General features: G+C 34.9%; 1 long non-coding RNA gene across 1 annotated transcript in view; it reads left to right on the top strand.

Annotated features, from left to right (window-relative positions):
• The window catches only part of LOC136829294 (uncharacterized), a 142131-nt gene that overhangs the window by 71577 nt on the left and 42951 nt on the right, over nt 1–27603 (top strand). Inside the window, exon 4 of the long non-coding RNA XR_010850346.1 lies at nt 8599–8787. This is a non-coding gene — a long non-coding RNA (uncharacterized lncRNA). The remainder of the gene's footprint in view (nt 1–8598; nt 8788–27603) is intronic.

Raw genomic sequence — 27603 nt, forward strand, 5'->3', positions numbered from 1 at the left:
TCTAATATCATACACAGCCTAATTGAAAGCTAATTCAGAAACTATTTCTTTTTGTTGGGGTCGATATAGTGAGAAACTATTATACTGAAGCTGAGTGAAGTCGACTCTGTCACTTGTTTCCAAAGACTGAAAATTAACTGGAATCTGTTGTGAGACGCAAAGGACAATCGTATTCCTTATAGTTAGCAAAGTTTTCAGTATTATATTAATATTAATAATAATCTTAAATAATCATTATGCATACTTTATTAAAAATAAGTCATCGAACATTAAATGGTCTGTGAATTTTCAAACCATCGTAAACATATAAATCACAATTCTTCTCATCATTCCTTGCGTTGCTCTTACTTTTTAACTTGCTGTAATAGACATATGAAACAATAACTTCCAACGTCAATTGTCTTTTAGGCCTCTTTATAACCCATTGTCTATTGTTCAACTTATGTTCGACCCTTCTCTTTACCTGGACTTGTGACGGACACGAGTGAAAAGCCACTCATGGAACTGGAGTTTTATCAGGCTATTGGAAAATCATCAGAACAGTCAATGTCCCGAGCAATGCGTTATTGGAGAGGGAAAGAGATGTCGGTAACGATTTTGCGATTAGTCAGAATGGCAATGACCGACAGATTGAAAAAGAGGGTTTATGTGATTACTCTCTCTCTCTCTCTCTCTCTCTCTCTCTCTCTCTCTCTCTCTCTCTCTCTCTCATTAATCGTTTACGAAATGACTCTTAAATATCTGAGATGTCTGAGAAGAATAATTCATGATTGCTTTTCTCGTATATTAAGCGATTTTCATCATTTAGGTAAGAAATCATTATTTTAGACAATGTAATGACAAGTTATTACTCTACCGTTTTAAATGACTTCTAGTTCAGTATACCTATATATATATATATATATATATATATATATATATATATATATATATATATATATATATATATATATATATATATATATATAAGGATGCATGTAGGTATACGCATTCATAGGATTGATTTCAAATACGAGCAAAGGTGTCAACAATATACGCCACAGCATCAACTGTGGGTAGAAATATAGCACTCCTTAAGCAAATGCTGAAACACTTTGAAAACTAAAATGTCTATGGCATTTCTTCGGTTAAGAGTTACAACTGTAATTCTCAGACCGCACATTTTTTTCTTGCAAATCTGCAGGTAATAGAATGGCTTATTTTTATAAGCAGAGATTTTTTGTTAGCTCCCCAAATCGTTTTTTAAGTTATTTAGTACGAATCTCCCTCATAGCTCGGAATTCAAATGTTTTCAGATCTTTCGAATTATTTTATAAAACCGTCTTTCGTGGCATTATTTGCAAAATTAGTTAGAATGCGTATTTTACTAATAATTGGCCATTATTTATTAGAATATGAATATGTATTTCTTGATTAGCTTTTTGTTTTTATTTCTTTGTGTAAGTAATGTGATGACTATCATGATCATAGGAACAGAAAAGATTTTTTTTTATCATTAAAAACACAATTTTAAACTATTTACGTTTCCAGTTATGCATGATTAATTACAAACACACTCATATATATCTGTATACACAAACAATACATATATATGTATGAAATTTTTAATCACACCGTGATTTATATACAATCATGAAGCTACAAATGTCGCTTAATATCGAAATTCACGCTACCTCGGTATATCTCCGTTGGAGAATTGTCGCCGAAGGGAATTTATATAAGTGATAAATGAATTGGAATCGTGGGGACACGAACCCGCGACGAAAGCCTATTCAGCGACTCCAGTTGACGTAAACCATTGGTTTACGTCAACTGGAGTCGCTGAATAGGCTTTCGTCGCGGGTTCGTGTCCCCACGATTCCAATTCATTTATCACTTATATAAATTCCCCTTCGGCGACAATTCTCCAACGGAGATATACCGAGGTAGCGTGAATTTCGATATTAAGCGACATTTGTAGCTTCATGATTATATATATGTATAATATACATATTTCTTAATATCTCTGTCATAAAATATTTTTCTCACTTTTCTCATTATTGCGGAAACGCTAACATCGCGAAATGTCTTGCAAAAGAAAAGGTTTTCATTATAGTTAAAGCTAAAAGTTTTTTTAAAAATTTAACATATGAGATATCGAGCATTTCATATTTTCCTATGTACATACATATTAATTTCATATCAACAGGTTTCTTAAATATAGGTTCAGATTGTATGATATTAGTCTAAAATCAACAACTGCAGCTTCGTGCGCAAGCCAGAACGCTTATGGATAACTGAAATCATTTATTTATAAATTACGAAGCATCAAAGAGCTTTCTTCAATCTGGAGAGGTCAGCGAAAAAAATATGATCGAAAAATATTTCTTCTTGAAAGAGATAAAAATAGATGTAAAAGAATACGCACGAAAGAGAGGGATATCTTTTTATCCTCTAAGATGTGGATAAAAATCGTAGGTTTTCAGAAACGCAATTAAAATCACCAAAAGCTTAGGGAGGTATATTAAAGGGATCTTTTCGAGACGGTATCCAGGAATTTAGGCAGGTAAAGATATAGCTGCAGGAGCAGTTTCAAGAGTGCAAAATTCACAGAGCAGCAGACTAATCTTACTTTAAAATATCTTACTAATTCTGAAAATTTTAGCAAAAATGTTGAGATAATCAACAGGGTAAATTAAAAAAAAGAAAATATGTCCATGTCTGTGGAAACTTGTGCGTGTTTTGTTATTTTCTTGCTTCAACGTATAACTGCTTTTTTAGTTGTGTGAATTTCCAGAAGGTTGTACAGAATGGCTTGTCATATATATATATATATATATATATATATATATATATATATATATATATATATATATATATATATATTATATATATATATATATATATATATATATATATATATATATATATATATATATATATATATATATATATATATATAAAAACTAATCAACACATAAGCACATGTTTCACAAAAACAAATTTCTAACTCACATCAGGATCGAACCCCAGACTCAAATAAAAGGCCAGGGCGCAACTAACTGAACCACGCAAGTCATAGAAGAAGTTGGAACCTAAGTACTCTGTACCTGAGATTTCCTTGGGCAGTCTGCCACCTAACGTACAAGCGAGTTGTACCCAACTTCTCGACCCACCAGTTACTCAGTTGGTAGCACTTCATTCGAATAGTTTACATACCGATGGGAGCAGGCTCTAACTCTACCTCTGTGTGGAAAATTAGTCCATGTTGTTAGTGTTACCTTGTAGGGGTGTCTAGGGCACAGCCAGGTCAGGGCACAGCACAGCATTCTAGGAAAGTTTAGGTATGTTTTCGTTGGTGAACCTGTTTTAGTCATTCTCAACTGACCCTGAATTACCCTTTGGGAACTTGAACACAGAAGTTCTTAGGTTCCAACTTCTTTTAAGACTTTTGTGGGTCAGGTGGTACTGCCCTGGCCTTTTATTTGAGAGACTAGGATTCGATCCCGATGTGAGTCAGAAATATATTTCTGTGAAACACGTGATGTGTTGATTAGTTCCGTCATATTCACGCTGAAGGGGTAATTCGAATGAAATGCTACCAACTGGTATGTCAGGAAGTTAGGTAAAACTTGCTGGTATGTTAGACCAGCTGGCCAGGGAAAAACCTCATGTACGGAAGTCCTCAGGTTCCACCTTCTTTTATTACTTGTGTGAGTCAGTTAGTAGCATCCTGGCCATCCATTTGAACCTAATGTCAACCAGAAATTTATATATATATATATATATATATATATATATATATATATATATATATATATATATATATATGAAAACACACACACACATAAAACACTATTTAAACGTTGCATACCATATATTTAAAAGCATTTAAACGTTCCTTCTGTGCCCCTGTTGACTGGTAAAATATGGACAGATGAAATGTTACAGAGTATATGTACAAAGCATATGACGGTGTGGCATTAAGTCTCCGATGGTGTGCAGGTGACCGTTTCCCAAGGAGGGAAAATAAACAATTCCCTAGTGGGCCAAAAACCACTAGGGAATTGTTTATTTTCCCCACTTCTTGGGAAACGGTCACCTGCACACCATCGGAGACTTAATGCCACACCGTCATATGCTTTGTATATATACTCTTGTAACATTTCATCTGTCCATATTTTACCAGTGAACAGGGGCACCGAAGGAAGTGCTCGAAAAAAATGGTTGCAACGTTCAAATAGTGTTTTATGGGCCTTTTTATCTTCATATTAGACTGTGGTATCACAGTAAAAGACATTCTTTTACATATACATATATATACATATATATACATATATAAACATAAAGATACATATATATACAATATCCACATTATTTTTCAAGGCTTCATTTTCCAGAATCCGTTTTCCCCTGCATTACCTCAATTTAGCTCACATTATTTTTTCATTTCTCCTTATCTTTAAAAAAAATCTCGTTAACTAGTTTGTACAACCAGCTCTCCATCATCTTCTGTCAGTACCGCATCATTTTCAAAATTCAAACACTCCTCAGTTCATTCGTGACTCATTTGCTTACCCCACAATGTTGCACCTACGTCTGCTGACCTTAGTGTGGATTATAGCATCACTCCAGCCACAAAAATATTAAACAGCCAAAGAGACATAAACGCCCTTGTCTCACGCTTCACCACACTGCTGTAGTTATTAGTAACTTTCCATTTTTCAACATCTAGAATGCATCTCACGCCTTCTTCCCTTAGAGGAGGTGGCTACAGTTCACAAGTATTTGAGGATGAGGTTCCCAGCCCCACGCCCTTTCCAGTGGTTGGTCACGCGACCTCTGTGCCATGGTTGAGTGACATTCTTGATGGTCCTTCGTCCACTCATTGACTAAATAAGACTGTGATAAAGTTTCTGAAGAAAATTTCTGTGATCAGGGTGAGTATTTATTATATACCCATATATACAGGTGTAATCAGTATATATATCTATATATATATATATATATAAATATATATATATATATATATATATATATATATATATATATATATATATATATATATATATATTTATTTATTTATTTAAATATATACTAGATTCAGCAGATGACCGGTATTATCATTTTTCTCTGAAAGCAAAGTGTCCGACGTGCCAAATCCGGGTTCGAATGTGTGTGCGAGTGACTTGTTTGTTTAAACATATTATTTCGCCCAATTGACCTCGATGGTACCGTTTATAACCTGAAGGAACAAGGATACACAAAACCCAAATAGGAAGAAGATAAATATATATTCAACTTCAAAAAAAAAATGGTAGAGAGATCCGGAGGAATATTTGACCCACATCATTTTAAAATTATTCCTTTTCAGGATTTTTATTTGGAGCTGTCTCTAAGCAATGGGTGCGCGAAGCTTGTTTGTTTGACATATTTCATATTTTCATTTTCGTTAGAGCACCATATGACACGAAAATGGAAGAAAGCCATTCCATTTTTGTCGTGACAGAATTTCTGCAGCGAAATAAAGAATTTTTGAGCTGAAAAAAATGTCCTGTTTTCGGAAATTTTAATTGATTCTCTTTCCCCTCTTTTCTTTCTTTAAGTCTACGTTTCGTGCCAAAATATAAGAGACAGAGCTCCTTCCCGGAACCATCGCAACAGTCATCCCTTTAAATTTTAATCTTATTGGTGTTATTTTTCAGCAATATTATTCCTTATACATACATATGCATGCAATATTGTGAACGGTTCTCTCTCTTACAATCTCTCTCTCTCTCTTTTAATCTAAATAAATTTTCATTATTAATCCATAATTTCTTATTACACCGGCATATATCGATTGTAGTTGTTTTTTCCCTTATGTACCCCTGACACTGGCGATGAATTCATAGCAAAAACAGCTGTTTTCTGAAGATAATAATCGGAACAACATGGCAATAATCTTCATTTCGATGTTACATATTTACCAATATTCAACCAGTGTATATATGTATATGTATATATATATATATATATATATATATATATATATATATATATATATATATATATATATATATATATATATATATACATATATATATGATAGATAGATAGGCAGGTAAATATATTGAATTCTGTATTTTCCCTTGAAGGTGGTGTTTTCACAACGTGTTTGCATCCAGTTCTTAGAAAATCTATTGGATGATACTGACCCTACATCCTTCCCAAATGTGGTTCCAGCCAGCATACCTGATCAACCTCCAGTACAAAAATTCAGTGCCTGGGTCATCAGAGCTGCGATGGAACCTGACGAGAGTTCTCTTAAAAGTTCTCGGACGAGAGTCGAGCTTAAAGCCCCGTACACACTATGCATCATGATGCGCGCAGTGTTGAATGGATGTGTTGAAAAACCACTTTTTCAACACGAAGCCGTATCACCAACGTGTTGATGGGCTAGACCGATTTCAAGTGTCTGCGCAGTGTTGCATCAGCAGTCAGAGGGGAGGACGTCCACTCAGCTCCAGTGCCGATGGCCCACTCACCACCACCCACCAAACCTCTTGAATGGACAAGGACCAACACTCTGCACTGTTGTATTTTCCAGCTTTAAATTGAGTGTTTGGTGGCTGGGATGTTTGGGAAGATATATATATATATATATATATATATATATATATATATATATATATATATATATATATATATATATATATATATATATATATATATATATATATATATATATATATATATCTGAAAATATTATAGGTCATAAGTATTTTATGAATTACATTACACAGTAGATGTTTGAACAATTAGTGTGGCTCAAGACTATTTTGAAGAACCTTGACAAGGAAGGGCAAAATGAATATTTTCCTCTCCCTTAATCCATTAATCGCACTGTTTATCCCTTTCAACTTTCTCTTCTCGGACATGTGACCCTTTACTGTCAAATCTGGCCGGAGAACAAGTGAGCAGAGTTGCAGTACAATTCGGCCGCTAGTAATTTTTTTCAACATCACTACTGCATCACGTGGCTGATACATGATGCATAGTGTCTACGGGGCTTTAGGCCTATTGGTGGTATAGTCAACGCCTTATCCCTTGGATTACAGGAACCATTACACACACACACACACACACACATATATATATATATATATATATATATATATATATATATATATATATATATATATATATATATATATATACTCTCTCTTTCTAGTTCTAATATTCTTCTAATTTGCAAATTCTAGGATGCAAGCGAAAATACACACTGTACTGTTCCCATTTCTCCTGTGATAGCATTCAGTCAATCTGGTAGTTAATCTGTGCTTTAAGTAATTTAACATGTAATGACTGCGATGTTTTAGTCATAATTTATTATTCTTTTCTACAAACGTAGCCAATTTGAAAACACTCTAGTCCTTCATTTCAATGTTTTGGAATTATTCCACGTACATGAATTTTCACTCAATACATCCCTCCTTTTTTCCAGTTTTCTGGTTATTAATATTCTAGTTTAATTAAAATCGAGTGTTGCGGTTTCCATCTCATAATTGAGAATGAAGGTATTCGTATTATAACCTAAAAAAATTACTTGTTAAGCAATCAAATCAGTTATCAGTATTTGATAAACTTTTTAATCTGAGTTATTCTAATTCTTCCTCCCCATTCCTTCATGAAGCAAACTCTCGCGTTTACGAAATAGAAGCATGCGCTTCTCCTTCTCATTACTATGAATATAAACCGTTTTCCTTTTATAAGAGGATATCATCTTGATATTCAGTCTACACATATTATTAACTTGGGTAATTTTCTAAACCGGAACTACGGAAAACAAATTTTTCAGTATTATTTTCAAAAAAGATTCATTAGCTCATCCTTCTTGGTATTCTCCTTATGCCTCCCTTTCTCCCTTCATCCATAAATACATCCTTCACTGGGTCGCCTTGCTTTTCTTCATAATGAATACAGTAATTGATAATGCTTCATCCACAAGTGCTGAGGGTTCAAAGAAACATTCATAACCTAACCTTGAACACAATATTTATGGAGAATTTACTTTGCATTTGTGAATTGCAAAAATTATAAATTATATAATTTAAGAAAATTATTTATATAATTTTGTGAGATATTTCTCCAGTATCAGTTATTATTTCACAGTATTTTTGTTGCGTTTCCGCTATTTTTATGACTTTTGTAGGAAATTAAAATGAATAATTACATGATATGTTTCTTTTGACCTAAAACTATACTGTTTCTCGTTGTTTGCCTGCATAATCTTTATCCAAGTTACAATAATAAAAAAGATATATATATATATATATATATATATATATATATATATATATATATATATATATATATATATATATATATATATATATATATATATATATATATATATATGTATGTATGTATGTATGTATATGTTTGTGTGTGTGTATGTATGTAGTTAAAGAATATTTCATTAACAGTTAGAGGACAACGTTATTAAGAACGAAACTGAAAAATGATTTAGGCTCTAATTTCCCAATACCATCAAATTTTTTTTCACATTTCTTTTTAAATGTTCTCATAACAACAAGGGGAAAAATGTTAATTTGCTAATTAGCTTCATCTCAACAGGCAACAGAGCTATAATTGGAAACGACAGAACAAAGAGACCTGCAATCAAACACTTATTGGACGATGCTGATTCATGGAAAAGCATTAAATCGCTTTACTCTTGGTGAAGGACATTAGAAATGAAATCTTAACGAAGGCTACAACAGTTTCTGCTGTCATCGATCAGTCCCGGACCCATTTATACCTGAGGTATGTAACTAGGAAGATTTGGTTACTATAAATCAAACTTCTTTTCAAAGACCTTTTTCCATTTACTGGTAAAATTAACTATAAGAGAAGGTTTTAGTGCTAAGAAGAAAAGGCTTTCAGCACGAGTGTATTTCAAGTTCAAATGTTGAATTCATATATATATATATATATATATATATATATATATATATATATATATATATATATATATATATATATATATGTGTGTGTGTGTGTATATATATATATACGTATACTTTTCACCATAAAACTACAGGCATAAACGAGCATCTACATGAAACATTCTTCTTATTTCGTGAAGATATAAATTTTTACCTGCAGCGACAATAAAATACATCAGAGAAAAGAGTACTTCAAAGAAATAGAATCTGTTAGCAACCTTTCCCCGTTATGTATGATCACTTAACTTCTCTACTTCCTCGCACTTTTTTGGAAACACTTGTCACTACGAGTTTATATCCAAATAAACATTCGTTCGTTCGAATCCTTCCACCGAAGGTGAAACCACCTTCGTTTTGTGTGAGGAAGTCGATGTGGCTATACAAATACTCACATTTAATACGTAAGTAAGTATACAACCAACTGAAAGTCGCATTACAGATGCTAGAGTATATGTAATTATTTATTCGGCAAAAAAAGTTTTAGATTGGAAGATCTAGAGAATATCCATTGCCCAGAGATCCCACCTTAATCCACTGGTAATAAATTCAGTACAAATTGGTAACTTGTTTGACGTCTTCTTGAAAATCCCTTGATTCCCTTTGGGGAAATCCATCCATAATTTATCCTCATTCTTTGATCTGAGCAATTAATTAATGTATTCTTGCGTCTGGATTAAGAGAGACTTAGCTTCCCTAATTGCATTCCTTCCGTCTGCTTCTGCGTATCGCCCCGATTACGATCAGGGAGAAGAATGGAGATTAAGAGCGTTGTATTTATTTGCATTTCATTTTTCATCAGTTTTAAACGATTCTCTGTCTTCCTAAAGCACATCTGAAAATTAACGAGGCTCTGCCGATGTGTATCTATCTTTAGAAGTGATACAATAACACACTCAGGGTGAATCAGCATTGTTATTGCTCGTCATAGTCATGTTCTTTTTAATTAAGACTTGTGCCGTGCTCGGGCTTAATAACATCCGCAATATCTAAACAGACCTTCGAAGTGGCCAAAACGAAAAGCCGTTGCGGGGAAATGAAATCTTGAACTAGCTGCTCTGGAACAAGAAAAAAAAGTATGAGCACTAGCTTTAGACTGGAAGTGAATCAGCAAAACAGTAAATCGAGAACAGCTTTTTTCCGGAGTATATTAACTTAATTTATTTCCTTCAGGTTATCATGTACACTTATTGAAGAACGTATCAAACATCTAGGAAAAAGCAAAAGTTATAGTTCGTAATCACGTGATATATATATATATATATATATATATATATATATATATATATATATATATATATATATATATATATATAGACATATATGTATAACTGAATCATGAAGATAAGGAACGTGACGCAAATGTATAACTAAAGGCAAATGCCACGAAGGAAAAGTGACACAACGGAGTGGTTGCTATGCCTTTCGAAACACAGTCCTTTACTAGCAGACTGATGAGAAATATAAAAGTAAGTTTGTAAGAAAGGTCGTATAATTGACAGGCGACATACAGATATCCCTGAGGATGGGGATTATAAAGGAGCAGATGCACCTGGAATTCAACACAGTTGAAGAATTAGTGGGCCTACCAGAACAAACGTAAATCTTGAGAGGTTTTACAAACGATTAGGCCCAACTGGCTTGGAAGCAGGGAGAAGTCAGTTAAAGGATTATACGGGGAAAGAGACTGACCGACAAAAATGACCCTGGAATGAATAAGCTGATTATATATGTTTATAAAAGTACAATGCTTAATATATTCATCTTTTGGTAAACAATAACAATTTTTGCAAAATGAACATTTTCCAAAAACTTTTAAACTTTTAAACATATCTATATATATATATATATATATATATATATATATATATATATATATATATATATATATATATATATATATATATATATATATATACACATGCATGATCATAATTAAAATCCAGTGCAAAATGTTCCATTGGCATCCTCCAGACACTCATCCAAATATCAGTTTACACTTTTAGGGAAATTGAGTTAAAAGGAAATCAGCAAGGGAAATCAAAGGAGTAATCAGATTTCCTTACGTATTTTGAAGGACAATCTCCGTCAGACTTTGATCCAATTACGGTGCAGAAGCTGTTTTGGAAATAAAAACAGGTTCTTCTTAACGAGCCAGGGGATTCGAAAGAGCAAAAGGAGAAAAATGCTCGGGAAGGTTGACTTCACTTAATTCCACCCACGGAAGTCCCGAGAAAAATAAACGAACTTTTGAACTGTGGGATGAACTTCGCTTGGGTTTTAAAGGACTCTTACAAGAAGCGAAATCCCTCTGGAGAGTTTAGTTTGCTTTAAAGAAAACTCGTCTCTCTCTCGGCTGTGATAATGTAAAGATGTAGTTTGGGTTTTGCCAGTTAAAAGTGTTTTCGTCTCTTTTCCTTAGTTCCTGGAAAATTTGAAGAAATAAAATTGGTAACTCTAATTCATATTGTTTTTCACATCTGTCTCTTACAAAGGGGAAAGAACAAATTTAATAACATTTAAATAACATTTAAAAAAGAATATGCACACACACACTCTCATAAATATATATAGATATATATATATATATATATATATATATATATATATATATATATATATATACATACATATATATATGTATATATTATATTTATATATACTTATATAGTTATGCACATGGTATAGAACTAGGGTACGTGTAACAGAGATACTTTAGGACTGGTAAAAGAGTGAAAATGTGTTGGAGGATTGTTTGGTTAACATTAAGTGTGGCAAAATAAAAAGAAGTGGTAAAAGTTGGTTCATATGGGACCAGACTGAAAGGAAATGGGAGTGAAAGGGAGTTATTTGGAGAATATGAATCAATGGCCTCAGGGAGCAGGAAAGAGCAATTGTGGTAGGAGATTTAATTCTAGATGAGATGCAATTGTAGGCAAATAAGGAGTTCCTGGAATAAATGAGGATGGAGAGATTTTGGAAGGTGCCTGACTAGTGGAACTACATAGTTTTCACAGTGAAATATTTATACACATACTTTGTATGTCCGCACTTTATTCTGTCTGCAGTTTTTTTGTCCTCCCTCAGATCTTAAACATTACTGAGGCTAGAGGTCTGCAAATTGGTATGTTGATCAGTTCATACACCATTATGCCGAGACCACCGACAGATAGATCTATTTTCGGTGGCCTTGATTATACGCTGTAGCTGCTGTACAGAAAACTCGATTGCGCCGGAGAAACTTCGGGTCAAATTTTAGCTTGTTCATATAAATCTCAGTTTTTAATGTTCCATATTATAGATATTTATAGTAACATATTCATGACAGTCTTGTAAAAAATACAAGGATTGTGATGTTAATCTGGTAAAAACAGCGTATCGCATTTAGAAACTTAACAAAATGATAGTTATAATTATACATAAAGCATACGATCACTGTCAAGTGCATCATTCGTCCATTTTACTAAACTGAAAACGAAAATACTACTGGGTTAATCTCTTCACGAAAGTTATGATTTATAAAGAAATTAGGTCCTTCAAGAAGCGGCACGGAGACAAACAATAGAAGTTTAGAAATTTAATAACATAACACTTATAATTATATATAGAAAATTTTATATATAGCAAATTGAAAATGAAAATACCACGGGGGTTATCTCTTCACGGAAGTAATGATTTATATATATAAAAAAATGGGGTCGTTCGTGATGTGGCAGGGAGAAAACAGAGCTAATGCCACTCTCACAAACATTAAGATGCTGCGTTCCCTCTTTGCAACTTTTATGTACAGTAGAATACAGTGATACAGGCATCCTAATGTCCTTGTCTAGTTCAAGTCTATTGGGGGGAAAAATTCTGTAGAGGAGGGAAGACAGTGAAAGGCAACGGAAATAATGGACTTAAAATTTTAAAGATAGAAGACTGAGGTGTACTTTTTCCCTCCGGTTAACTCATGCAGATTTTGGTCAGTACGCAAATCAACAAGGCAATTGGGAAATTACGGACGAAATAGTATACGCAACTCTCGGTTCATTTGAAAGCGGGAAAGATGTTATCCAGGGAATTTCTGCATCGATGCGATGTAGTTTGCTTTGCTACTCATAAGGCTTATCATCCTAATCATATTCCTATATTATATATTCTTTGCTCTGTAATGCATGTAGAAAGAGAGCATTATAAGTTCAAACTGCATGTTAAATTGTTTTTGTGTTTCAAAGTAATTTACTAAGATAAAATTAAGCAGTAAATTTATTAATTTTCCTAATCAGTTTTTTAGGTAACAGTAAATATGAAACAAATAAAGAAGACTTACATGAAACCGAAAATGCAGAGACGCAAGAGGAAATTTTCAACACAATTCCCACAAGACTATAATTCCCATTGATAACAAGCGAAAAAGTTTCGCTCGCTAATGGCGCCATTACGATTGTTTATTTTCTTCCTAGCGGCACATTTATCTTTGCCGAGAGCCGCTGTGAAAAGGTCGGAAGCATCTCCCAGTGCAAGAAAACCCAAAGACCACTGTAACTATTATTATTATTATTATTATTATTATTATTATTATTATTATTAAGATGAACCCAATTCGTATAGAACAAGCCCTCCATAGGGGCCATTGACCCGAAATTCAAGCTTCCAAAGAATATTAACAATAAAAAAAATAAATTAGTAAATTAATAAATAGAAACAAATTTATTAAAATGCATTAGGGCAGTAATGCATTGCACCTTCGCTTGAACTTTTGAAGTTCCAATTGCACGACATAATCAGGGAGACTGTTCCACAGTCCGACAGTCTGAGGCTTAATTTCTTTCATTGAATGGCAATAAGTACAGTCAACTTCAAAAGTAACGGAACAGCTCATGGAACACAGCTTGCTGTCCTCTCTCTCTAAAGCAAATATTCATTCACACGAAAGAGATTAATATATGAAACCTTTTCTTCCTCCTTAACGGGCCTTTATACACATTGGCCTCTCTCTCTCTCTCTCTCTCTCTCTCTCTCTCTCTCTCTCTCTCTCTCTCTCTCTCTCTCTCTCATTACAATACCAGCTGGCTTAATAGGGGAGTTTCCTTTTTGCGCGAGGATGACAACCTGCAGAAATTGCTGGCAGCCAGAAGCACAATGAAGACTTCTTTTAATTAAGGTAGTTTAATGATTTTGGAACCAAAGGGAATTTTGCAAAGAGAATGACAACACAAAATAGATACACTTACATTCTTGCTATTAAAGAGTTGGTTTATTTCTGTTTCTCATTGAAATTTCTCTTGCAAGCCAAATATGGACGCAGTAACGTGCATGCACGAGCGCGCGCGCATACACACATACGCACTGACACACGCACACAAATATATGTATATATATATATATATATATGATTATTATCACTTTATATATGATATCATTTATCATATATTATATAGGTGAAAAATAAGAACAGGGTGTAGGTACACTAATCTCAATCAAAGTAAAGTCCTTGGTCAGCCTACACTTCTCCCAATTTTTCACCTCTGCTATTGTCAGGCAGTATATATGGATATATATCTTTTGAGATATATATAGCTGTTCCATATATATTCTGCATGATATCTTCTCTGGATTCATAGAAAATATTTGGTCCCTTTTCAAGGAAAAATCTCTCAAAGTAGTCCCCTTGGCACACCTCCCAACGATTGTGACTCGGAAGCAGCGCTGGAGCTTTTGCGAGGATCCAGCTGTTCTGTAGCAATCTGATTCGTTTCTCTCTCTCTCTCTCTCTCTCTCTCTCTCTCTCTCTCTCTCTCTAGAATCTCTCTCTCTCTCTCTCTCTGTCTGTCTTGTGGTTGCGTTATCGTGATGGAGCTGCCAATTCCAAGCTGCCCACAGTGAGAGAGAGAGAGAGAGAGAGAGAGAGAGAGAGAGGCATCAGCAGCTGCGTGTGCCAGTGCTTTCCTCTCATCATGGGTGTCCAAATTCAGCACACCCGATCACATCACCTCCGACAGAGTCACTACCATCACGTCGCAGCTCTGGCCATCCTTAAACCGCCTCCTCGGCACGCAGTTGCATCACACAACCGCCTACCATCCCAAATCCAATGGCATGGTCAAGAGGTTCCACCACACCTTGAAAGCAGCCCTGATGTCTCGCTGCAACTCCTCAACCTGGTAATCGCATCTTCTATGGGTCCTCCTCAGCCTTCGGACTACACCCAAAGAGGGCCTGACCTCTCAGCAGCAGAGATGGTGTATGGCAATCCGCCCATGATACCTGGCGAGCCTTTCCCGACAATACTCCCTCACCTGACATCATCAGACTCCGGACCATTGTCGGAAAATTTTCCCCTGACTGCCCATCCTATAAGTCAAACAACAACACCTTTATCCCCAAGGATCTGCATACGGCAACGCACGTGTTCATCAGAACCAATGCCGTTCGACCGCCTTTAACCCAGCCCTACACGAGGCCCTACTGGGCCATCGTTCCGTAAGCAGAAACCCTTCCTCATTGACATTCGTGGCACGACAAATAGGGTGGCCATCGACCACCTGAAACCAGCGTATTTGTCCGACGACATTACTCCTCCAATCCAGTATTCAAGGACGGGACGCCCTCTGCAACACCTGGTCAACTTTTAGGGGGAGGGGGGTAATTGTGCCCCGGAAGTTTCTCACGCTTTGCCGACAGTCTGTCGCCACCTGCAGCGCCCCTTCTTGTGGACCGCGACTTCCCACGTCTCGCTCCTTAGCAACAAGTCGAGCTAGCAGGATAGCAACACTTCCGCAACACACCTGGTTTTCATATACTCAGAAGACATAAAGTCTAAAATCAAATGCATTTGCACTATTGGTCTGTTAGTTACCATGTAAATTTCCTGGCTGCTGAGTGGTCAGAAATCCATATACTGTACATACCATTGTCGTTTAATAAATCAGAACTCTAAGATCTCTCGTCTTAATCATTCCCGCTAAATGTATCAACCAAGCAGAAACAATGCAATGCAATTAAGCAGATGGCTCATGTTGCTGAACAGTCCACCAGACAGCATCAAGGTTATAACTCATAAGTACTAGACTAGTGCCCACCACTTTACAATCAGCGATATGTGTGACAAAGTTTGCAATTTTCAATCTAGTCCATTCCCGACTTTATTTCGTTGTGATCATTTCCGAATGAGTAAAGATAAAAAGGTTAAGGTCAACATCCTTTGTTAGTGTTTCATTTGCTGTACGCATTAAATAGGGAAAAATCCCACTTGTGTCTGTACCCTCCGTTGCAAAGAGAAATGCAAAATAATATCAGGCTACTCTTAGCTAATCTTTGTCCCATAGAAAGGGGATATAAAAAAAAAAAAACTGAAAATGTTTATTTCGGAACTAGATATCGTTGAAGCAGTGGTTAAATCTTGACGAATAATAATAATAATAATAATAATAATAATAATAATACATAATAATAATAATAATAATAATAATAATAATAATACATATTACAAAGTGCTATTTATGTAGAACGATGCAAATAGAACCAAAGGCACCAACTACTCTTTAATGTTTGTAGTTAAGGAACAAAACTCCGTCGTTGTCATACTCTCACAACACGACTTTATGCAATTTGCGACTTAAGATCGTACTTCAGATAATATAATGACACGCTTCGGTGATTATAAAAGAATACTGGGAGATCTTCCCTCTAACCTATGAGAAAAATACTATGATGGCTTATCACTGATGCAGTATCGTCTCAAATGTCAACGCGATAAATTCCTAAGCAGTCTTTAGTATCTAGTGAAACGTTGTTTACTCAATCATCTTCAGATGTTAAACTTTTCGCTAAATTCGTGTATGTTGTGCCGTCATTTCTTTTTACATTTTTCATACATTTAGACAAAAATAGAAAATCATTGATAAAAATTTTCAAGCAATAAATAAAACCATTAGTCATCAAATCTATATCCATCTTCCAGCCTCGAATTCTTAACAGATTTTCTATGGAGGAGCTGCGCTTATTAAAAACGGATCCAAGAATTTTCTAATATTCTCGGAAATGCAGTTGTTTGTTCAGTCGCATTACAGATTTAATATTCCCGTCAATGAAATCTCACGGCAGATCCTCCGGTCAAGAAGCTTTGAGGAATCTTACTATTAACATGAAAAAATCTGCCTTTTTATCTTCGGGAAAAAGACGGAAAATGATTTTGATATTTTTGCGTTTTAATGTTCCTCATTCGAACAAGCATTATGGGTAGATATTTTCGCCTCAAATTTTTATGGGTGAGCGGAGCTTACGGGTGGCATTTGTGAAAATTCAGTTCTTGTGCTTTCATTGATAAATGCAGAATGTTTATATTATACTCATATCACAAAGACTCGAAACTCAAATAATCTGAAAGAAAATCCAGACTGATGCAAATTCTAAATTGCCTATTAAAGTAACCGAAGTTTCTTCTATTATGAATAAAACAAGCCTCCATGATCTAAGCAATAAGACTGTTGGTGGAAACAGAAGGAAGTTTCTCTACTATTCATACATAATATTCGAATAAAATTTTGTATACAAGCTTATGGTCATTTGCCATTTGATCTATTAATTTGATGGCATTTTTAAATTTTTACTTATTATCTTTACCTTATGTTGGTCATCCATATGGTAGGAAAACTTAAAAAACAATTTCTCTAAATAAGAGAGTTCAACTATTTACACCTATATGTATCATGGCTAAACCTGTGATCAGAACTTGCATGGGGCTAGCCTGAGAGAACTTGGTAAGATTAAACATGAAGTTTAATGTATAAAAGAAATATGGATGTGGCGCATTATGTTGATTGTTCTTACCAGTATTACTCCTTTTAGATAAAATAAACTGCAAACATGATGGTACGCGTGCTTCTGTTATTTTCAGACAAGGAAGCTTGCATCAGTGAGTGTTGGAGGTTGTGGCATACCAACATCCATCGTCACGATATTATTATTATTATTATTATTATTATTATTATTATTATTATTATTATTATTATTATTATTATTCAGGAGATGAAACCTATTCATATGGAACAAGCCCGCAAGGGCTATTGACTTGAAATTCAAGTTTCCAAAGAATATGGTGCTCATTAGGAAGTAAAAGAGGTTAAAGGGAAATATGAAATTAAATATGTAGGCGTTTGGTGCAAATTAATGACAGATAAAAATTACCCTGAGTATATAGGCACAGCTTCCTGAAAAAGAGAAAAAGAGAAGGGGGGGGAATAATGAAACAAGATACACATTCTAGCAAGAAATTAGAATATATTTTTATTTTATGCTAGTCTTAAAAGAAAAATCATACTTGTATTCCCAGCTCATTACCATAGACAGGCACGATTAGGTTGCCATTAAATAAATGAGAAAGAAACGGCGCCACTTTTTTAAGCAAAGAGTTCTCAACTTTAGTTTAAGCTTTCCAGAAAGAGGCAGTGAATTTTGAACCAGTGCCGTTACGCTCTTATACCTTTCTATCACACGATAAAATCTTGCAATTACGCCTCGAGCTTTCAAAGCCTCGTTCTGAGAGAAAAGTAAAGAGCTTTGAATCTTTCTCGCACATACTTATTCCTGCTAACAGCACGTAATGTGTTATCAGTGCAACATCGGTTTCCACACAATTCTCATTCGTATTATTGCAGATGCAGTGTTGCCTACAACCTTCGCCAATTTATCGGGATTTCAGATCTTGCATGAATCGGATCATATTACGTTATTATCGAAAAAGAAACAATTTTATATTGTTTTCACACACCCCTGCTAACATCAGAGGGCAATAACATGAAAAGGAATACAATTTTTTCCTTTTATCTTTTCCAGTTAAGGAATCTCCTCCGGGGAATCCTTATCTGGGGCCTCAATGGACTCAGGAGATGGATGGGATGGAAACTTTCCATTCGTACGCAATCCTGGAAGTACCATTATTTTAAGCGCTCTGGGGCATGTTTTACTTCGGTCCCCTCGGGACGGCCTAAAACCTCTTCTTTGAAGGAAATGGCGTTGTGCGGAGGGGGTCATTCCCTTTAAAATTGTCTTAGCCGGATGGAGGGTGACCTTTTATTTTTTTGGATCACATACGATACCGATTGTGAAGTGATATCTTGTATAGATAAATATACTAATTAAAAAGCTATTTGGAATAAAGAAACAGTGATGTAAGAGGACTTTAAGACTTAAAATTATGCAAACAACGTAGCTCTTTCATATTTCTTTCCAAAGATACTTATATATATATTCCTTGAGGGAAATAGCATGTTAAAAGTTGCGTGTATCTGCAGAACAGGCATAGAAGATATATCTTCATTAAAAAATAATTTTAGGTCTCTCTCTCTCTCATGGATAAATTTTAATGTAACACGACTTTATATTTTATGTACGAAGGTTTAGTATGGAATAAGTATAATTCCTCTCTCTCTCTCTCTCTCTCTCTCTCTCTCTCTCTCTCTCTCTCTCTCTCTCTCTCTCTCTCTCTCTCTCTCTCTCTCAAGAATTGGGCCGCATAGCCAAAATCCTCTCTCGGGAAAATATTGTTAATCATTTGTTTATATAAAAATATATACCAGAACTGTAAAACAAAAAAAAAAAGGGTGCAACTGGAGTATGTACATCTCTTCAGGGAGGTATATCCAGTCTGTAGAAACTGGATTAGGGTACCAATCTCAGAGTTGGAGCAAAGAACGCAAATAAAGTCCGTTGATGGTGGCGGTGGCTTAAGCTCGGGGAGCCCGTGCTGTTTGCTTTAGGTGACTATTTATTTCTTTGGGGACCTTTTTTGCATTCAGGATTTTTCTCCTACCCATGAAAGCTGCTTCACAGGGCAGATTCAGTTGTTTGTCCTTTTCTATAAGGAATTTTAATTTTGGATTCACTCCTGAAGCGTGCTTTACAAAATTATATTTTTTCCACAAAGTGCTTCATTAGTTAAGATTAATTTTGCACGTCATGTAGCCGCGATTACATTCATTTGGATTATGCCCTTCTCGATGCAGAAGATTTTTTTTATTGAAAGTTTATACGTGTTCCACTTAATTTGGCAAAGACAACTTGATTCTCATAATTAGCTATAATTTTCGAGTATAATCTTTGCGACAATTATCGTAATACTATGTCTCCCTAACAACTAAATCTGAACGTTGAGTTTTTCGTAAACGTTCTAAATAATTTGCAGTTCTAGCTGCTTCTTTTTGAGAAACAGCAGATGTCTTTGTAATCATGGGGTTCCTACAAAATCTCCAAATGACTGGCGGTCATAATCATAAACAATTTGATTTTGCTTTCCAAATCGTGTGGAATATCTATAAATTTCTACCCATTTCCAATTAAGTTATCTTATAACGTACTTCAAATTAGGTTGAAAGAATCACAGTGTATATGCAAAAGACAGACATTGCACGTAGGTCTTCAGTTATACCTCACTCAAATTAAATGGTAAGAAATAAAGGAGATATTCTGGTAAATTAATGTACTGGGTCAATTATCACAGATGGAGCCCATTAAACTATTGATGTGGTTTGTAAAAAACAAGATTTTTTTTTATCATATCGGCAGCATTTTTTTTTGGTCAAACACTTTGAAATACATAAGCATCTAAGACCAAATTTAAGAGGACGAAAACATTCACATGAAAAGTACACCACTTTTGTCGAGTCTCACCGTTCTGCGAATAGAATTTACCACGTAGCTGAGAGAAATTACAATAACTCCTTAAAGAGGAAACTTGAAGGAATTACTCAGCCTCATCTGTGGTGGACCAAATTGTCATCATCTGTCTTGGGGTCAGGCTCGTATTCCATTACACCACTACTAAGAGATGGTGGTAGATTGGTTGCTGACCATAAAGGGAAGGCTGAACTGCTTCATCGAGCTTTTGAAACTAAGCAACCAGCTGAGGATGTCCCTCTCCCAGATATTTGTCATCCTGAACCCATTCATACAAAATTTGGATTTCACTCTAGGGGTATTAAGGAAATTCTTGATAATCTTGATAACTGGGATGGAAAAGATCCTGATGGTTTCTTCCCTCTGTTTTATAGCAAGGTTTCTCGTGTATTGTCTCCCAAGATTAGTATATTTTATAGATTTCTAGGTCGACGTAGTATCTTTGCGGACGAGCGCAAGCTTAGTAATACAGTGCCAGTTCCATAGAGTGGCATACTTGCCGATTGCAGTAAGTGCAGGCCAATTTCTATTCTCCCTGTGATCTCTAAAGTTGCAGAAAAACTTATTTTTAAGCCACTATATACAGTATGTGAAATCTAAAGGATTGTTAGCTGATAGTCAATAAGAAGCAGTTAGGTACCTGCGATGCTCTTTGGGAGTTTGACATGCCATTTGCAAGTATTCGGAGTGTTGAGTAATTCAAATAGATTTTAGTGCTGCTTTCGAATTAGTAAATCACAAGGCACTTATTTATAAACTTCAGAATCATGGAGTGGGTGGATATGTTTTGCGTTTACTTCAAGATTTTCTTACAGGTCGGCAGCAGCGAGTTGCTGTTGATGGATTCTTTTACTAAATAGGCGCGCAAAACAAAATTTGAAATTACTGGTGGCAAAGGGGGCGCTCGCAACAATTTAAATTTACGATCCCGTTTGTTTGCGACTGAATGTTTGTAAGTTGAATATGCATATATACGTATATACCTGTATATAGCAGGTATGGGATCTCGGACACTGCTGCACCAACGGGCGCTACTGGGCGCTTGTGTCTGTGAGCGGAAGACGAGCGTTTGGGCGCCAAAATTGACGTTCCACGTCCGAACGCACTGGCGAGAAACGCTCTAAGCTGTCCCAAAATCTGCAGGAAAGCTCAGAATCCCTGACTTTCTTGCAAGGCACCTGATGGGTACGGGCTACATCCACTGCGGGCCTTTTCAATGGCCTCAGACCTCGAGGGAAGAGGGTGCACTTCCGACAAGACGTCTTTCCACTGGCTGCCTGTCGCGCCCTGGGACTTGACTTATGGTGCGACTGAGAGGCCGACTACCCGTGGGCAGACCCCACCAACCTCACTTGGGCCACCGGTATGGCTTCTAGCAGGTTCAGGGGAGTGTGCCAGGGACTTTTGTCTAGGAGAATCGGCGGGACGGGCAGCCAGCTCCTCCACCAACACTTCACTAACACTATTAGCACCCACTTTACTCACCTGGAAAACCTACAATCAGCCAACCCTGGTACCGGAGCTGAGTATTCATGTCTGTATATATTTACACACATATCATATATAATATATATATATATATATATATATATATATATATATATATATATATATATATATATATATATATATATATATATATAATAATCATTATGTGACTTCACCTGCCTGCGTATATATTTAAATGATAATAATCATATGTGACTTCACCTGCCTGCGTATACTTTAAATGAAAGTCCGAGCAAACTCAGCCTTAGGGGAAGATAATCTTACCCTCCGAGAAACAATTTTATCACTCACACTTTCACACAATAACCATTCCTTCCTTGAAATAATTAGCCGTGAGAAATCGCCCAGGTTCCCAAGGAGTGAAACCTAACTATTGCAACTTTATCGTATTCCATTACTAAATATACATTGGAAAGCGCCGTTAAATCGGAAGAAAATCTTTTTCTGCCCACTTCCTTAAAATAAAATTATAGAAAGACAACGACGAAGATATCCTTTAGGTGGAGCAAATTAGAGACTGTATGATTTGGAAACCTTGTCATTTACCTTAGAAAAGAAGTCATTATTTTTCCATAATGTTACAAAATGGACATCGTACAGGCTCACCAAAGCAATCTGAAACATGTATGCAGTGGTAATTAATAATCTTAGCAGTTTGTAAGAAGGAATTTTAGTTCGAGATTCTTAGAACTTCATGAAAATATGTTTGTTGTGTGTTTGTCAGAATTAAGGGCACCGTTTGGTATATTACAATAAGAACAGTTTATGGGTGGCCCATGTGCAGTTAGGCCATTTTGGTTGGTCATTCCTTAAGGTGTTTCATCGGTCTTTTCTAAATTATTATCTTCCAGAGATGAAGATACAAGCAGAAACGAATATGAGAGAATTACTTCATGCCTTTAATCTTTATTAGCACTTTCTCTGTTTTTCCACTCGCCTTTAATTGGTTGTGTCGATTATCCAAAACATGTAAAACTTTGTTAACAGGAGTGAATGCAATGCTTAAGATTAGAGTCTGAAGAATAAATAATACTAAAATTTCTTAAAATGAGCAGATTCATTGTAATGTTTTTGCCAAAGGCTCGGTTAATATCTCTCAGGCAACTCATACTCACTGAAAATGCTTAATCTAAAATGAAATGCTTAGATATATTTAATCGAAGAGACTACTACAAGAACATACATTAAAAAAGAGCACAGTAATGGAGCTCAGAAACAAAAACAAAAAAAAAAAAGAAAAAACAAATACTTAGGAACTGTGACAATTTACGGGGCGATTAATCAACAGGAAACGTTCCCCGTAAATGGGTCATTTCTGAAATGGTAAGGGGAACACACCATTCCCTTGATTGCTCTTAGTCATTAACTTCGGAGGTATTAAGGACTCCGCTTTCCTTGTGTGTGTGTGTGTGTGTAATGGATGTATGTATGGTTGTGTGTGTGTTCCACATACACTCTGAAACGCATTGAGCAATTTAACTTGCATACGTATGACTTACCATCTGGGAAAGAAAACTGTGGCGGTAAGACATCGCTGGCACCAAAGGGGGTAAAATGTAAAAATTACAGAAAACGACAGATATTAGTTTTTAAGGTCGCTGAGAAGAATAGTGACACTTCTGATGCCCTTTAAGTCCAAGTTCAGTCCCAATAGGAAGGGGATGGGAAGGTGGTGACATGTAAAAATAACCGAAAACTACAGATAGGAAGTGGGGAGGGGTGGTGAGAAGGGGTGAAAAATAAAATGTCAAAAAATGACAGAGATTAGAGTCTAATCCATAGTTTTCGAGATCGCTGGGGTGAATAGAGACACTCCCGATGCCCTTCACTTCCAAGTTCAGCGTTAGAAGTGGTGAAATATAAAATATAAAAAATGCTGGGCAATGTAACTGAAGCAGCTATCTTAACAGGAATGGGAGAGAGAGAGTGAGAGGGAGAGAGTTTATCTGTTGTCATTCAGAGATTTCCCGGCAGTGCCAGGTTGGTCAATAATATATATATATATATATATATATATATATATATATATATATATATATATATATATATATATATATATATATATATATATATATAAAGAGAGAGAGCCGTACAAAAATTATTTAGGCCTTCGTTCTGAATTTCTATTTTCATCACTTGACAGATGCTAAAGTTTATTTGCTGCGATTCAAGGATTTCCTTAAGAGCTCCAGTGTTCTTTTTTATTGTTCTGGATTTATATTGTATTCATGATAGTTGTTACTTTCGTTCTCTTTTGTAGCTGTAAGGGCAACGTGTTCCATTATGCTTCTTAAATTTTGTTCGATTAAAGAAACATAACCTTACAAATAACAAAAGATTGCAGAACTTTTTTGGATGGCATTACCACCAACAAATTTGGCTTTTTCTATGACGTCTGAAAAATAATTATTGTAGTGTAGACGCACCGTTGGCCCAACATTTTTTATTTTCTTTCTGTTTTTGTACAGAAATGGCATGTGATTGTTATATGTGAACGAACAGAAAAGTGAACAAAAAGTCTGCTATAAATAGCTGTGTTCGTAGCCTTTGCGTAGTAAAGGCAACTGAGATAAATCAGAATTATGTCTCTCAAGAGAAGCCCCTTAACTTCATTTATTAAATATATCAATTATTGAAATCTTTAAACTCTCTCAGTTATAAAATCCATAGGTCATATGCTTTAATGCTGGAAGGATTCTGTAATATATATATATATATATATATATATATATATATATATATATATATATATATATATATATATATATATATATATATATATATATATATATATGTATATATATATGAATATATATTGTGTGTTGTATTTATATCAAGTTATTTGTTCATATTTTTATCAAGAGAAAGATAACTTCATGTTCTTTAAATATAAAATTGAGGAACTCACTCTGGTGGAGAATAATAAAAAATACACTTTCGTAACTGGTAGATATTAGTCAGATTATTTGTGAAGGTGACACCCTGATGGTGCAGTGATGGAAAATAGTTTTGTGGAAATGATTTAGGTGTGTCGTAAGTTAGACATGCAGATAACATATCTTGAATTGACTTTACCTGAGGCATTTTTTTCATATAAATCTGTCGAGACTAATTAACAGAGAACCCTCCGTTATTGTATTTCCGTTGTGAGCCGAACAAAGCAGATAATACGCTTACACTCCGGATTCTGGGAAGCGTATTGTTATGATGCAGGAGATGTTGCAATGAGTTCCTCCCACCCCCTTGTGACTTCTAATTCAACAATGCCATTGTTATCAGTCTCATTTGTAGACGGAAGATATAATTTCGCTCTTCTTGAAATGGTATAACCTGTTGTATCTCTTCTCAACTTTCAAGCACGTAGAAATCATCTAAAACCCTTTAGGTTTTCAGGAAGTTTATTCGGGATGAGGTTGCTAGACCAAGGGTCTTATAAGTAGACGGTGCCTGGCTTCTCTTGCCGGTCACCCCTTCAGCCATTGATCGAATTCAGTTGCTGAACTTCGCTGTTCGAAAGTCCAGAGATGAAGAGAAATTTTTACCTCCTCTTGATGAGGCCGACTGTCTAAGTTTGAAGAAAGCTTCCTTGAACAAGACCCAACAAATATTTACATTATATATTACTGTAAACTTTAGCATCGCAAGAAAAAGTTTGCGACACCTAATGCCATAGAATCTCTCTTACCTTTTGAAAGCTTTGATGAAATTTAAATTAACCTAAGCGAGAGAGAGAGAGAGAGAGAGAGAGAAATTAGCTTTCATAATTTTTTTTAAATTATATTATCTATCTTTAAAAAGTTCTATGGAACATTTTCCTTAATTCGTAGACGAGTCGAGTACTGTTATAGCAAGGGGTCCCCACCATGCTTGTACAAAAATAAATAATAATAATAATAATAATAATAATAATAATAATAATAATAATAATAATAATAGACTCACAGTTTCGTGGAAAACAATCTGCGTAATAAAAATCCACAATTATATAGTAAATGTATTACTATGTAAAATATGTAAAAAATTTTACACAGTAATATATTTGCTATATAATTGCCGATTCTTATTACACAATAATAATAATAATAATAATAATAATAATAATAATAATAATAATAATAATAATAATAATATTATTATTATTATTATTATTATTATTATTATTATTATTGTTGTTGCGTAATAAAAGTCCACAATTATATTTATCACTATGTAAAATGCAAAAGCAAAATCTTTCGAACACCTGAACGGTAATCCTCATCAGTGTTTACGTTTAAAGTCTTTGCTTTTGTATTTTATATAGTATTATATATACTTTACTATATAATTGTAGAACATTATTAAACAAACTGTTTTTCATGAGACTGTGAATTTCGTAGCAGTTATTATTATTATTATTATTATTATTATTATTATTATTATTATTATTATTATTATTATTATTATTTGCAGAGAGTAGACCTTCTTTGATGCATGTTTTGTTGAAAATAATGGCAGTTTTCAACGAATTAATCTTATACAGGGTTTTTTCAATTCTCCTGACAATCCGTTTTTCTGGCTCACCTAGGTTGTTGAGTGAAATTCCACTATTCATATTTGTCTAAATTGTCAAAGATTGTTTTATGAAAATATTATATTTTGCTTGTATCTTGTACATTGTGTAGTCTACATGTTCCAACCACCTCCGTGGTCGCCGTCAGGACGTTGGTGAAGTTCATCTTCACCAACTAGATACCGTTGTAGTGTCCGTTTTTGTGCATTTGTTATTTTTCACCTAAATAACACGGTAGGGTCCCATTTTATGCATTTGTTACTTTTCGCCTAAATATCATGGTTTTTGTGCATTTGTTATTTTTCAGCTAAATGCCGTGGTAGGGTCCCGTTTGTTATTTTTTTTAGCTAAATACCATGGTAGGGTCGCTATTTATGTATTCCTTATTTTTTCAATTAAATGCCATGGTAGGGGCCCTGTTTATACATTTGTTATTTTCCAGCTAAATACCATGGTAGGGTCCTTTCTACGCATTTTTTTTTCTTAGCTAAATACCCTGGTAGGGTCTCTTTATATGCATTTTTATTTTTCAGCTAAATACCATGGTGGGGCCCTTTTTATGCATTTATTATTTTTCAGTTAAATATGATGGTAGGGTCCCTTTTTACGCATTTGTTATTTTTCAGTTAAATGCCATGGTAGGTTCCTTTTTATGCATTTGTTATTTTTCAGCTCAATACCACGGTAGGGTCCCCTTTTATGATCTGTTATTTTTCATCTAAATTCCATGATTGGGTGCCTTTTGATGATGCATGAGTTACGGGAGCAGATCATTCCTAAGAGTGGCGTCCGAGAAAGGAAGCCTTTTATCAGCCAAGCGTCTCTTGGCTCTTACGCACAGGAATTAAGGTCCCTTTTATCCTTTACTTGCAATGAATTATTTATAAAGCTGGGAGAGGGAGAGACAGACAGACGAGAAAG

This window comes from Macrobrachium rosenbergii, chromosome 44, assembly GCF_040412425.1.
Source record: "Macrobrachium rosenbergii isolate ZJJX-2024 chromosome 44, ASM4041242v1, whole genome shotgun sequence".
Lineage (NCBI taxonomy): Eukaryota > Metazoa > Arthropoda > Malacostraca > Decapoda > Palaemonidae > Macrobrachium > Macrobrachium rosenbergii.